A 13,470-nucleotide genomic window follows, 5' to 3' on the forward strand; every position below is an offset into this window, starting at 1 on the left:
CAGCCAGTGCCCCCAGCAATAAGGGGTTCCAGCTGAGCCTTAATAACCTTTTGCAAGGTAATTGGAAAAGGGATTGAATCAGTATAACTAAGAAAATAGACTCTGGAATAAAAAAAAAAAGTTCAAAGACTTTAAATAGATGCATTATTTGGGGCAGAGTGGTGGTTTCTGGAGCTTGTCAACCTGGTTTTCAATCCAGGTATGCCACCTACTAGCTGTATGACCTTGGCATATCATTAAAGATCTTCTGGCCTCAGTTATCTCATCTGTAAAATGTGGACTGCATTACTGTCTTTGGAAGCACCATTCTGAGCATTGTCTGGGAATTGAGCAAGTTAACATACATAAAACTCTTAGAACATTATCTGGCATATAGTAATCATTTAACAAATGTTAGTAATAATTATTATTTAACTACTGAAATCTATATTTTCTCCTTGGTAAAATAGACTTTTTTTGAAAAAGAAATGTATGATTAATGTAATGCTTATCATACTAAACTATGATTATTAGTTTACTGAAATGTTTTGCAGTATAGAATATCGAACGTTTCTTATAAACCTGAGATTCTGTGCCCAATGCCCAGATGCCAGAGGATTTTTTTTCCACATATGCTGTGGAGGCAGATACCTATAACTTGTGTATAGAAACAAAATATTCCATCATTCCATCAATTTAATCTATCAATGATGGGAGGGGAGATAAGGGAGAGGGAGAAAGAAAAAAATGAAAACTTTAAGATTATAATTCTCATTGTGAATAGTCCATGAATCAACATATGGACAATTAGGTACCAAAAGAGAGTTTTTTAAAAAAAAAGAGTACACAGAATAATGATTCTGATATATAATATATTTGCTATTCCTCATTATCATTGTCTTCCTATTAGGTTTGAAAAAATATGCATTTTTCAGGTTGAAGGATAGAAATTGATTTCCAAATTCCTACATAATTTTTCTCCCATATTCCAAAAGCTACAAAATTCCTTGTTGGTCTGGTCACCTACATGGAGCCGTCAGTATCATGACACATGTCAGTTGCCCTTCTCTGTGAATAATATTTTTGGAATATATTTTTTGACATTGTGGATTTAAAGAGAATTCTAATACATATCATTTAACTTCCATCTTCTATCCTGGTATTAAAATAGTAGAACAGAGACACCTATTCTCACAGCTTCTAGCTCTTCGGATTGGGAATTGAGCTGTCCCACCAACTGGCTTTATTTAGTTTCCAATGGGACAGTTCATGTATACCTCTGTGGAGTAAGTACAAATGTGTGCATGCACCGGCCCCAGGGAACATCCAAAGGGAACATAGAATTGCATCCCCAATTTTTAGATTAATATTCTGTGCTTGGAATGGAAGGAGGAGAAAGTAAGAAGTGTGGCTACAAGATAGTTATATAACAAAGCAGGTAGTTGGCTGTGTATGAGGTAGGTACTGTCAGTACTTTGGGATTCAGAGATATCTCTGGACAGATGTGGGGAGCAGTCATCCTTAAGAGGCGCTGCTCTAGGGCAAGAGCAAATGCTGTGTGGCTGTTGGCAGGATAACCTCATAGACCCTCTGTTTCATCATCTACAGATTGTATGTGACAATGCTTCCCTCTCGGTGGTCGTAAGACCTGGTGGTGGTAAGGACTAAAGACAATGTATGGACACAACCTAGCATATGAAAATAGCCAATAACTGTGAGCTTGCTATCTTTATCAGTGACATGAACGTGCCTGGGGAGCAGAGGATAAGTAGAATTCAGAGACCCACACAGAGATTTGAGGAGCAACAGCAGATGTAGAAGGCAGGTCAGTGAAGGCAGGGCAGTGGGGAATATTTGGGAAAAAAATACAAGCAACCCAAAAAAAGGGCATGGAGTCTCAAACCGGTTGTATTTTTTAAAAAATATAATATAAGCACTAGATCTATTTTTTAGCTTGAAGTTTATATGATTCAATACCCTCATAAGAATTTTTATACAAAATAAGGTACAAAGTGAATGGTTATTTTGAATGAAGATATAAAATGTGTGTTGTATAAATTTTTAAAGGCTGACAGACTCTAAAAACATCACAAAATTTAGGAAAATAGCATAATATGACTGTGAACCAAAAAGGTTACATACCACTAAATTGAAGTATACGCTCAATGAAAATTCCTATTATAAAGATCCAAAATATTCCCCTCATTCTATCGCCTCCTGACAAAGACGGGTACCTCTGCAAGCAGAAAGACATGGTGGGTTTATTTGGGTGAAAATATCTTACTTTTGCTAATTTTACAAAAGCATACGATCACCTGGATGTGATGCTGGATCCCATGCCAATGAGTAGCCCTCAACATTAAGCCTCTTTTTTTTTTTTTTTTTTTTTTTTTTGGTGGCAAATCACCTCTGCGTAAGGACAATAGGAAGATCATTGGAGTGAGTCACCAAACTGTTGCTTTAGGAAGATAAATGCAGTGTGGGCATAACTAGAAAAGCAACTGAATATAGGGAGAGCAACATTTAGAATTCAGAAAAGTAAGAGACATCAGAGAATCAATACTTATTAGATGACTGACAAGATAAGAACAATGACAGAGAGGGAGGAGTCCAAAGTGCCAGGGATGTTAAGCTCATATGACTGAGGGAATACACACTAGAGGCTTTGGCAAGGAAACCGCTACTGTCTATAAGATAGTCTGTCCACTTCATACTGGCCATAGGCTTCAGGAGGTCAGTCACCCAGTGGCTGGAGAGAAAGGTAAATGCCCTCTTTCCAGTGTGATTGACCATATTAAGCACAGAAATTGAATAAATAGTTATTCCAATGCTTATGATGGTTAGAAATCAGAGAGAAACTGAGGCCCTTCTGTGGCAGCACTATACCCAGAGTCTAGGGATACTCAGCCTAATCTAGACCCAGTTTTTAGGAGACCCCAAAGAAACATATGCTCTAGCAACTAGAAGGAAAAGTGTTCCTGGTTACTGTGATGGCTTTTTGCAAATTCCTAGATGGCAGCTCTACTAATCTGGGATCCACCATGTGTAGAACTCCTTTGGCTCAGGTTAGAAACCTTCTCCTTCAATATAATCTGGACTCACAATCCCAACCATGTTAGGGAGTTGGAGGCAGATAGAGAGTAAGAGGCTGTTTGCCTACAGTGCCTCTGCTGAGCTGGGCTGTGCAGGAGCCTGGGCAATAGCCCCACGTGGCTTCCAGATGAAATGAAGAGCAAGCATCCAAATTAAGAGCAGGTAGCTGGCCAAACCCAGGTAAAATGAGCATTCCAGCCATGGAAAGGAGAAGCAAGAAGGGGACCACATACATATTCTGTCTGCAGCAAGCAACTGGACTCAATCTACCAACTTCCTTGACATGACTAACCACAAAGAATGATTCCAACTACTTCGCAGCAAATGTACTTTCTCCTCACATCACTGACAGGCAAGCCCTATTCTACTTCACAGATGAGCTGATCGGCTCTGGGTTTAACTACTTTATCTAAGACTATGTAGCTATAAAGGCAGCACCAAGCTAATAGTAATGATAGGTAACATAGTATTGTAAGTAGTTCTACTATATTAGCTCACTTAATGATCACCACAACCCTATAGAGTAGTGCTGTCATAACTAGTCTCATTTTACAGGTGAGCCAACTGAGGCATAATGAAGTCAGGTAGCTTGTCTGGATAAGAGGCTCAGATCTGAATGAAGGCAGTTAGGTTCTAGACCATGTGATATTCATCGGGCGCTGTTCTGCCTCTCCAAGATTTCCAAGTATGACTGCTGATGGAATCGGACATCCTTGTTCTCCACTCTGACCTACATTCAGAGCTAGATTCCTCCCCCATGTAAAGACAGAGAACATAAATCTGTCCCAAGAGCCAGCAGGAGAAGTAGAAAGCGGAAGGAACATTTTGCCCGGAAGGTACATTTTTTGGAAATGCAAAATGGAGATTTGCAAGTGTCCCTGAGGAGAAGGAGCCCTTAAGGATTTATTTGTCCTAGAATTGTAGATTTGAGAGTCAGAAGTAGGAGGGAATAGTCAGAGCTATGAGGTAGAATCTGCTCATGTGTAATTATGTAATTAAAATAATGATACCTTAGAGTCATTTACTACTTCATAATTTTCAAAACACTTTAACATATATTATTATATCTAATCACCTATAATATTTTAAAATTTAAGTGATACTGAATCTGCTGCATATTACAAAAAATATTTAAATGTGTTCCTGTTCCAGAGATAAAAGAACAAGATGACACAGGAAGGAAGGAAACTGGCGAATGCTGATCTCATGCCATGTGCCAAGAAAGGTGCTAGATGTTTATGCCATTATTTTATTTGTCCAGCAACAAATATATGAGAGCAAAACCACATCCTTATTTTACGGGTAAGAAAACAAAGTCTGAGTTTATATAACTTGCCCAAGGTCACACAACTAGCAGGTCTTCAGGCCAGGTTCCTGTAGGTCTGTCTAACTGCAGAGGTCATTCTCTTCTGCAACACTGCAGCGTGCTTCTGGTGCAGTCTTTCTGGATGTGTCAAGCCCTCATCCAGCATGTGGCACATGCCCAAATCTCTGCTTGCAAATCTCTGCTTGCAGTTTCGGTGACTCATAGTATTCATTTATAAAGTTCCGTCCATTCTAGATACATATCACTCAACACATTTGTACAAAATGAATAGACTGAAAATTTGGAAGTCTGTGTCAACGCATCCCCCTTGACCACCAAACTTCCACTCCTGCTTTAAGCTCAGGTCATCTGGTTGTGATTGCCTTCCACACGAAGAGCCTTTGCTCTAGAATCAAGCTGCATCCCCATCAGCATTGCTATTTCTCATTCATGAAGACTTGCTGAATTAACAGATTTTATCTGCCTCCTCCATCTCGTCTGTATTCTTTAATATCTGTCTCCCAGAACTTGTGTTGACCTTTGGAACTCATCAATTTCAACCCTGACACCTGCTGTGTCTCCTCTAAGCTCAGTCCCCTGCTGACAGAGCCTGATTGTTGACTACTTTTGCTAAGAGATTTTAGGAGTCAGAAAGGCCATTCAAACAAGCATGACATCGTATTAGATCCAGACAGGAAAAAGCCTACCATGCCAAATTGAATGAATGTGTTTTGTTGGATCCAGTTTTCCCTGGGCCAGACCATTTTTCTGGGTGGGCTTCCAACTACATGTTCAAAGTTACTTTTCAAACATCTAGAATAAAGGGTCTTGCATTGGGTCAATATGCTGTAGTGGATAAGATTGACTGGTTCAAGGTGAGTCATGTGTTTAGATCCTGCTCGCATTCCTTACTTAACGTGTAAGATTGGACAGTACATCTTAAGATATTTGAGACTCAGATTCCCCATTTATAAAACTGAGGGAATATCTATCTCCAGGTTCTTACATGAATTAATGAATGTGAAACATATGTTACCTATGGAGCACTCAATGAGGCTGTCACTATTAAATACTTTTATCATTAAGAGTTACAGGCATAAAATTTTTAAAGATTTATCAACCTGTTCAAAATGTTATTGGAGTTGCCTAGGGAGTGAAGTGTGATTTAAATCCATGGTGTTAAAATCACCTGGGGGAGTGTTTCAAAATTCTGATGCCCATCCCATCCTAGTTTAATTGGAAGGTCTGGGCTGCTGGGGCACCTGGGTGGCTCAGTCGGTTAAGTGTCTGACTTCAGCTCTGGTCATGATTTCATGATCCATGAGTTTGAGCCCCATGTCCAGCTCTGTGCTGACAGCCCAGAGCCTGGGAGGCTGTTTCAATTTCGGTGTCTTTCTTTCTCTCTCTGCCCCTCCCCCACTTGCACTCTGTTTCTCTCTTGCCTTCTCAGAAATAAGAAAGAAAAAGAAATCTCCCGGTATGAGAAGTCAGCATCTATAGTTTTCAAAGATCCTCAGGTGATTTCAATGTGCCACAAAGTTTGGAAACAGCTGATAGAGAAGAGTTGCTTTAAGTTCTTCAACTTCTATCTCAAAGACCAGTGTCTCCCCACACTCACCCCATGGTCCACCAGGGAAGGGCAGTGACCCTGGCTCCCCCTTCTAGTCTGTTGCTTTCCTTCCATTGGTAATGCACCCCATTGTTGGAAACCATGCTGAGCACTTCTTCAGGAAGGTGCCAAAGGCAGAGGATGTGGGATGTTAAGCAGCGAGCAGGTAGGGAGGCTGTGGAGACAAAAAATTCAGCAAAATACGGTATGAGGGATGTAGGCCTTTGGGGGCTGAAGTATGATACTATGATCGGAGTGGTTATTGAAATCCTGGTCAGTCCCTCTCTAAAGCCAGAGAGAGACCTTTCAATGCTTTCAGGGTGATTTCACTCCCACTTTTGTTCCTGCTAATGGGCTATGTAGAATTCTTCCCAGAAAAAAAAAAAAAAAAGGCTGAGCTTTTCAACTAAAGCTTACAAACAATGCCCCTTCTCAAAGGAATTAAGAAATAGGGATGATTAAAGGCACCAAAGAGGGTGTTCTTGTAATGACTGTCAAAGATGAACAAAGACGGACACTAGCTAAAAGGGTAAGAACAGATTGTAATCAGGAATATCTACTGCAATAAGGAGAGGAGTCCAGTGTGAACTAAACTCGAGTTTGATTTGTGCAGAGGTGGCTGGGTGTTTTAAAGGGAGGGTGGGGGATACCGAGGGGACAATGGGGGCTCAGTAGAGTCAGGAAGTGAAAAATGACAAAAAACAGCAAGTAGTTTGGCCACGTGAAACATCTGGGTTTTCTAATTGTTGCTCATTAACATTAGGCTCCTAGCCTCCCACTGAGACTGAAAAACAGGTGCCCTGTCTTCAGATGTTGGCTAGAAGAAAGAGTAAATTTTTTTTTTTTTACCAGCTTTAAGTTCTAAGACGAGAACTTTAAGGGGACCTGAGGATATCATAGGGATGCAGTTTTAAGCTGTTAAAAACTGTTAGTATTTGCTCAAGTCTTTATAGTGTTTTGTACAAGACAGGTCTGGGGAAGAGGGCTCAGAGGAGCCTGGCTAGAGTTTGGTCAAGGGGAGAGTCATTGTGAAGGCAGAGGCCTGATGAGTGTCTTTTATATTCTCTCTTCCCCTTCTGTCAGCAGGGGCCTTTCTGTTCGCCTACAGGAGGGAAGTTAAGCAGCTGTGTGGTGTGTGCTGTGTGGTGCAGAGCAGAGCGAGTTCTACAGACCCGACTCGCAATCAAAGAGGTCTTGCTACTCCATCTCAGGATCACCTCTTGTTTAGCACTGACTCAGACCCTTTGTTCTTCTCTCGTGGCCTCTCTTCTCCATAGCAAACCTGTGGTTCCACTTGGCCTCTCTAATGGTTTTGGGGAGAATATGCCAGAAAGAAAGTGGCAGGTGGCCACACAGTAGCTCCCATAGAAGTGGTGGTCCTGGCCATTGAGGCCTCAGCCCATTTATCAAGATCCAGCAGCTCTCAGGGCCTGAGAAGCTGCATTGTTGCCATGACAGTACAAAGAGGCTGGCCCTTCATGGACTCCCAAGTCCACAGAAGTATTTTTTTTCCTTAGGCATCTGCAGAAGGGGAAGAATCTCACAAACCACTACTCTATCGCGAGATAAGAAATACTATCACTTGGGGCGCCTGGGTGGCTTAGTTGGTTAAGCGTCCGACTTTCGCTTAGGTCATGATCTCACGGTTCGTGGGTTCGAGCCCCGCGTCGGGCTCTGTGCTGACTGCCAGCTCAGAGCCTGGAGCCTGTTTCAGTCTGTGACTCCCTCTCTCTCTGACCCTCCCCTGCTCACGCTGTCTCTCTCTCTCTCTGTCTCCTAGAAATAAATAAACATTTAAAAAAAAAAAAAAAGAAATACTATCACTTAGCCATTGCTTAATAGGCTACAGTCTGGCGAGTGCAGGGACCAGTCTCCTGAAGCTGTGGCAGGGTGGTGTAGGATGAGTATGCTTGGACTGGCCTCAGCAGGTGGCATCTCGGCTCTGCTTCTCACTGGCCACGTGACATTGACACTGCCTCTCTGCATAAGCTTCCAATCTGTAAGGTGGGATATGCTGGGGCTAATTATATGATTAATATGTAAAAGTACGTAAAACTCTTCCTGAGTTTTAAGTGCTTGCCGTTAGCATCCCAAAGTTTTCTATAACTAGTCTTTCCTTTTGGCAACAATTTATGCTGTGGATTACAGAGTTTTCTTGAAATGTCTTATATTTTTTTCAGTTTTTTAAAAATTTATTTAGAGAGAGACCTAGTGACCTAGCGCAAGGGGTAGAGAGAGAATCCCAAGCAAGCGCATGGAGCTTGCTTGTGTTCCCACAGTGATGTGGGGCTTGATCCCACAAACTATGAGACCGTGACCTGAGCTGAAATCAAGAGTCAGATACTTAACTGACTGAACCATCCAGGAACCCCAAAATTTCTTATTTTTTATGATTTAGACTCACTTCTTGTCTTCTGATTTCTGCCTTATCCTTGCTTTTATTCTTTCTGATTTCCCATTATCCACCCAAATTAAGCTATCCCAACATTTTGTCTATGGTCATCTTTCTCTTGATGTCTATATGTTCCCTCCAAACAAGTTCAATTTCTTCCTGTAGCTTCTTCTCTTATTACCAGGTAGATCACTTAGAGACTCTGCTCTGCCCTCCTATGGGGCTTGAAATTTCACTTTTTGGTTGGAATTTATATATTGATTCAGTGGTTGATCATCCTTGGCACTAGAAAGACTGTCTGAGTTTTGCTAGATGAGTGGTATAATTAGCAAATTACTTATTTTCTCCAAGACCTTCTCTCCCAATAAAATGGGAGTAATAATAAGTTTCTACTTCATGGAATAATTGTAGGCGTTAGATGGATATTTCAAATCAAATGCTTGGCAAAGTGCCTGGTGCATAGAATGTGTCTAGTTATTGTATTCAACTTCTCAAATCCAATGTGTCTAAAACCCAGATTACTGTCTACCTCCTGTAAAAGCCAACTCCTCTTCTAAATTTCTTATTACTGTTAATAGTACTATCATGTTCTTAGTCACCTGTTTTCATGAGTTGAGTCATCCTTGACTCTTCCCTTATTCACTCTATACCTGATGGGTCAGCAAATTCTATTGACTTTTGTTCAGGTCTTGGAAATACCTATTGTTTCCTGCCTCCTCACTCCCCATTTTAACTGTCACTGCTTTGTATCTTGTTTGGTCTACTACAGTAATCTGACAAATAATTTCTTTGAATTTAGAGCGGCATTACCTTTATTGGGATCATCAATTGCTACTGGCAAGATCAGGATCACAGACAGTGTTAGAGGCCTGAATAGGATGGGTGTGTGTTTGTGTGTGTGTGTGTGTGTTTAAAAATTTAACATTAAATGTTTTCAGCCTTTGCTGAATATCACAAGTCCCACCGTTTCCTTTGCTTTTTTATTCTGTTTGGTTCCTCTAGTGTTTTGGGTTTGCAACCTCTGTTAATTCGTTAACCCGATGATAATGTAATGAGCAATATTGTCCAAAATGACCCTGGAGTTAGCTGGGACTTGGGACTTCCATCAAAAGTTAGCTTGCCAAGGGGCACCTGGGTGGCTCAGTCGGTAAAGTGTCCGACTTCGGCTCAGGTTATGATCTCACGGTTTGTGGGTTTAAGCCCCGCGTCGGGCTCTGTGCTGACAGCTCAGAGCCTGAAGCCTGCTTCAGATTCTCTCTCTCTCTCTCTCTCTCTCTCACCCTCCCCTGCTCACGCTCTCTCTCTCTCTCCCTCTCTCTCTCTCAAAAATAAATAAAACATTAAAAAATTTTTTTAAAAAAGTTAACTTGCCAAGCAGTCTCTTTCTCCCACATAAGACATTGCAATATCTCATGGGTTCCAAGGTCTCCAAATTCTAGTTATCTGACTTCCTATAAATAGCTGGCATCTCAAATTCAAACTCTATGTGTAACTCAATAATTCACCCACAATAATGCTTAATTTTATGTGTCAACTAAACCAAGAGGTGCCCAGATTAAACACTATTTTCTGGGGGTGTCTGTGTGGGTGTTTCTGAATGAGATTAGCATCTGAACCTGTGGCATCTGAATCCGATCTTGTAGATTGCCGTCCCCAGTGTGCATGGGCATAACCCATTCTGTTGAGGACCTGAATAAGCAAAAGGGCAGAGAAATGAGGAATCTATCCTTTTTGCTTCCTGCCGGACTGCTTGAGCTGGGGCACCTGTCTTCTCCTGCCCCTGGACTGATATTTACATCTCCAGTCCCTCTGGTTCTCAGGGATTCAGACTTGGTGTAAAATTACACCACTGGCTCTCCTGGGTCTCCAGCTAAACAGACAGCAGATCATGAGACTTCTCAGCTTTCATACCTATGAGCCAATTCCTCATAATAAATCTCTTCATTTATGTTTATATGTATGTATTATATATACATATACATTATATAAAATAATATAATATATAATACATATATATTACACATAATATATATGTATATATAATATATATGTGTATATATATAAATATTATATATATATGTTTATATTTATTTATGGCATAATATATAATTGGTTCTATTTCTCTAGAGCACCCTGACTAATATATCCACTGATGGGCTAATCCCCCATACTTATCCTATAACAATGGAAACTGGACCATCAACTACTGCTTGGATACTGGTCAAGCTCAGCCTGGTCAAGCTCAGCCTTGACCAGTGTTGCCTTGAACCCAACACACATTTCTGTGGAACTAAAGGAGAATTAGGGCTATCATTACTCTTCTTCCTCCTGCCTACTTAAGCTTCCCTGGTAAAGCCTGTTTTTAATACATACAATGGGAAGTTGTGAACTTTGTACCAAACCCTAATGTATTACTGGTGGGAACCCAGAAGTGATCTACCCTCTTGAAACCATTGCTAGCCTGTAAGGTAAAACTCTTGACCAACTTGTCTCTCTAGTTTCTTCTTCCATTAGTCCTTCCAGTTAATCTTTTATGCACACTGAGGTACTTACCCTTTTACATCACTACTTTGTGGTTCACCACTTCTACCCTTAGTAAGCCCTCCTCCCACTCCTGTCTCTTCCTGTGGGAATCCTGCCCACCTTCCACCATCTATTTTAAAGGGCGTCCAGGAAAACTTCCCTTAAAGACCAATTCAGTTAAGGTATCTTCCCTAGATATTCTTTTTCAAACCATCCTTATAGCATCTAACACACAGTGCCTTAGCTTGTGAACATTTGGATACATGTTTTGCTTTTGGTTTTGTTTTTAATCCCTTCTCCTTCAGAAATAAGACCCTGTTACTTATCATTATATGTCCCATGGCCAGCACCTACTGCTCTGCTTGAAGTATTCCATAAATGCGTGGTAAAATAGGACTTTTGTGTCATAGCATGTATGATGGAAACGGTGGTCCATTGAAATGTTGGGGACTTTCAAAACTAACCCGAAGCTTTTTTTGGATTTTAAAAACTGTACAAGCCAATGATTTGTTGAACGCAAACTACAACTACATAGCCTTTCTCTGCCATTCTGACTCACTGGAGATTATGTCCTTCAGGCCTGAGTATCTGGCAAGTACTCTGAAATGAGTTTCCTGTTGTTGTTATTGTTGTTTTTCTAAGTCACACACAGTGAATAGCCCTGATACTTTTATTTAATTGTGTTTGTCCCTTAAATTAAGCAGCTTGGTTAGGCCACGGGACCACACTTCCTAGCCAGCCTGCTTATCAACAAACCAGTTGTTTTCTGTATGTCGGCCACCATACCTATTTTACTGTTTTACTCTTTTATATTAAAATAGATTTCAAATACGAGTGAATACTTGAAAAGAAGTCTGCGTGATAAAATATCTCTCATCTTATGTAAAATAGGGCTGTATCAAAAGGGTGTAAAATGTCTGGATTTAATGTCAAAACAATCTCAGTCTTTGACATAAGCCATACATCTGCCAAGTATTTTCCTTTTACTCCCACAAGATGTTTGGTATCCTTTAGAATAAATTTTTAGGTTTATGATATTTGGATTGACTTATTCTGGCCTAAAATAGGGATAAATGGAAAGCAGAGCTGTCTATATCCATCTAGTTTTTTTGACCAAATTTAGTTGGACATAAAGTGACTAAAAATTCCACTTCTAAACAAGACTAACAAGGACTTGCTTTACCTTCTGTGTGCACTGGATGTTTGTGCCCCCTCCCCCCTCACAAAGTCCTGTGTTTAAGCCCTAATCCCCAATGTGATGGTATTAGGAAGGAGGGCCTTTGGGAGGCCATTAGGTTCACATAGGTTATAAGATTTAGAGTTCTCATGGTTGGATTAGTGTAATAAGTACACTTCTTATAAGAAGAAAAGGAAGAATGACCAGCACGCTCTCTATCTGTCCACCCTGTAAGGACACAGCAAGAAGGCAGCAGCCATCTGCAAGCCAGGAAGAATGTCTTTACCAAGAACCCAATCTGCTGGCATCTTGATCTTTGACTTCCCACCCAGAACTGTGAGACGTAATTATCTTTTGTTTAAGCCACCCAGTCTATAGTATTTTTGTTATGGCAGCCTGATCTGATTAAGACATCTTCCTGTCTTAATTAAAAAATAAGACAAAATATGCAAAACAATAGCCTTCAGACACTGAACAACAGAGTATGCATAACAATGACACTCAAGAGAAAGGGTACAAACAAGATGAACCCTGTGGTTGTTCCAGCCTACTGCCTAAAGAAATTTTTCAGCAACCAATGTAATAAAAGGAACCATAAATGGAGCCTGATAGTCTTTCTGTGTTGGGGAAACACATTTGGATTTCAGGGAGACCAAGGAAACTAGAATTTGTGGGACAGAATACCAGAGACAAAATAGCTTCATAAAGAGAGAGTTTCAAAGATCTTCAAAGAGTTTTCCTTGGGTCTTTATTGAGTATTGATCAGGGAACATTAACAAACAACCAATACCTAGCAAAAAACCATCACAAAGAAATAGGAAGAATACTTGGAGTTCACACAGGGCCAAGAGTAGTTCCACCTGCCAAAGTGGAAATATCTCCTAATAGAGGTGCATCAGGTAGAGTTTTCAAAGGTATTGGTTACAAGTAGGATAAATTAGCCCCAAATAAAGGCTGTTCTATCCCCAATTAATGACTATTAAAAGCCATCCTTAAAAGGATTAAACAAGTGGTTTAACTGCATCCCAGAACAAAGCTTCAAAATATTTAAGGAAACAACACACACACACACACACACACACACGGCATCCACCAACATAAAATTCACGATGTCTGGCATACACTGATAGTGTCACATATACCTAACTCATTGGGGAAGTACGAAATATACTGTTTCTTGACTGAATGAAGAGAATAACTTGTGAGCTGTCCTTTTCTAACCTTTTATTTGGTGAGGAGGATAGTGGGGAAGACTAGCTAGGTTTACATTGCTCTACTATCTCTGTCTCATAGTCTGTGGGCGCCAATGCACAGTATCTATTGTTTTAGCCTTGATTTGACATTGAAGAACACTAATATTTACTTTGTTGTCACTATCTCTGAAAACTCTA

At 40.5% G+C, this 13,470-nt stretch overlaps 1 long non-coding RNA gene across 1 annotated transcript; it reads left to right on the plus strand.

The window, feature by feature from the left end:
• Window positions 1-1,664: 1,664 nt before the first annotated feature.
• On the plus strand, window positions 1,665-12,409 carry LOC120220311. Its single transcript, XR_005525536.1, has 3 exons — window positions 1,665-1,804; window positions 4,225-4,374; window positions 12,315-12,409. It is a non-coding gene; the product is annotated as an uncharacterized LOC120220311 (long non-coding RNA).
• Window positions 12,410-13,470: the final 1,061 nt, after the last annotated feature.

Source organism: Hyaena hyaena, unplaced genomic scaffold (assembly GCF_003009895.1).
Source record: "Hyaena hyaena isolate Hyena2069 unplaced genomic scaffold, ASM300989v1 scaffold_684, whole genome shotgun sequence".
In the NCBI taxonomy this organism is placed as follows: Eukaryota; Metazoa; Chordata; class Mammalia; order Carnivora; family Hyaenidae; genus Hyaena; species Hyaena hyaena.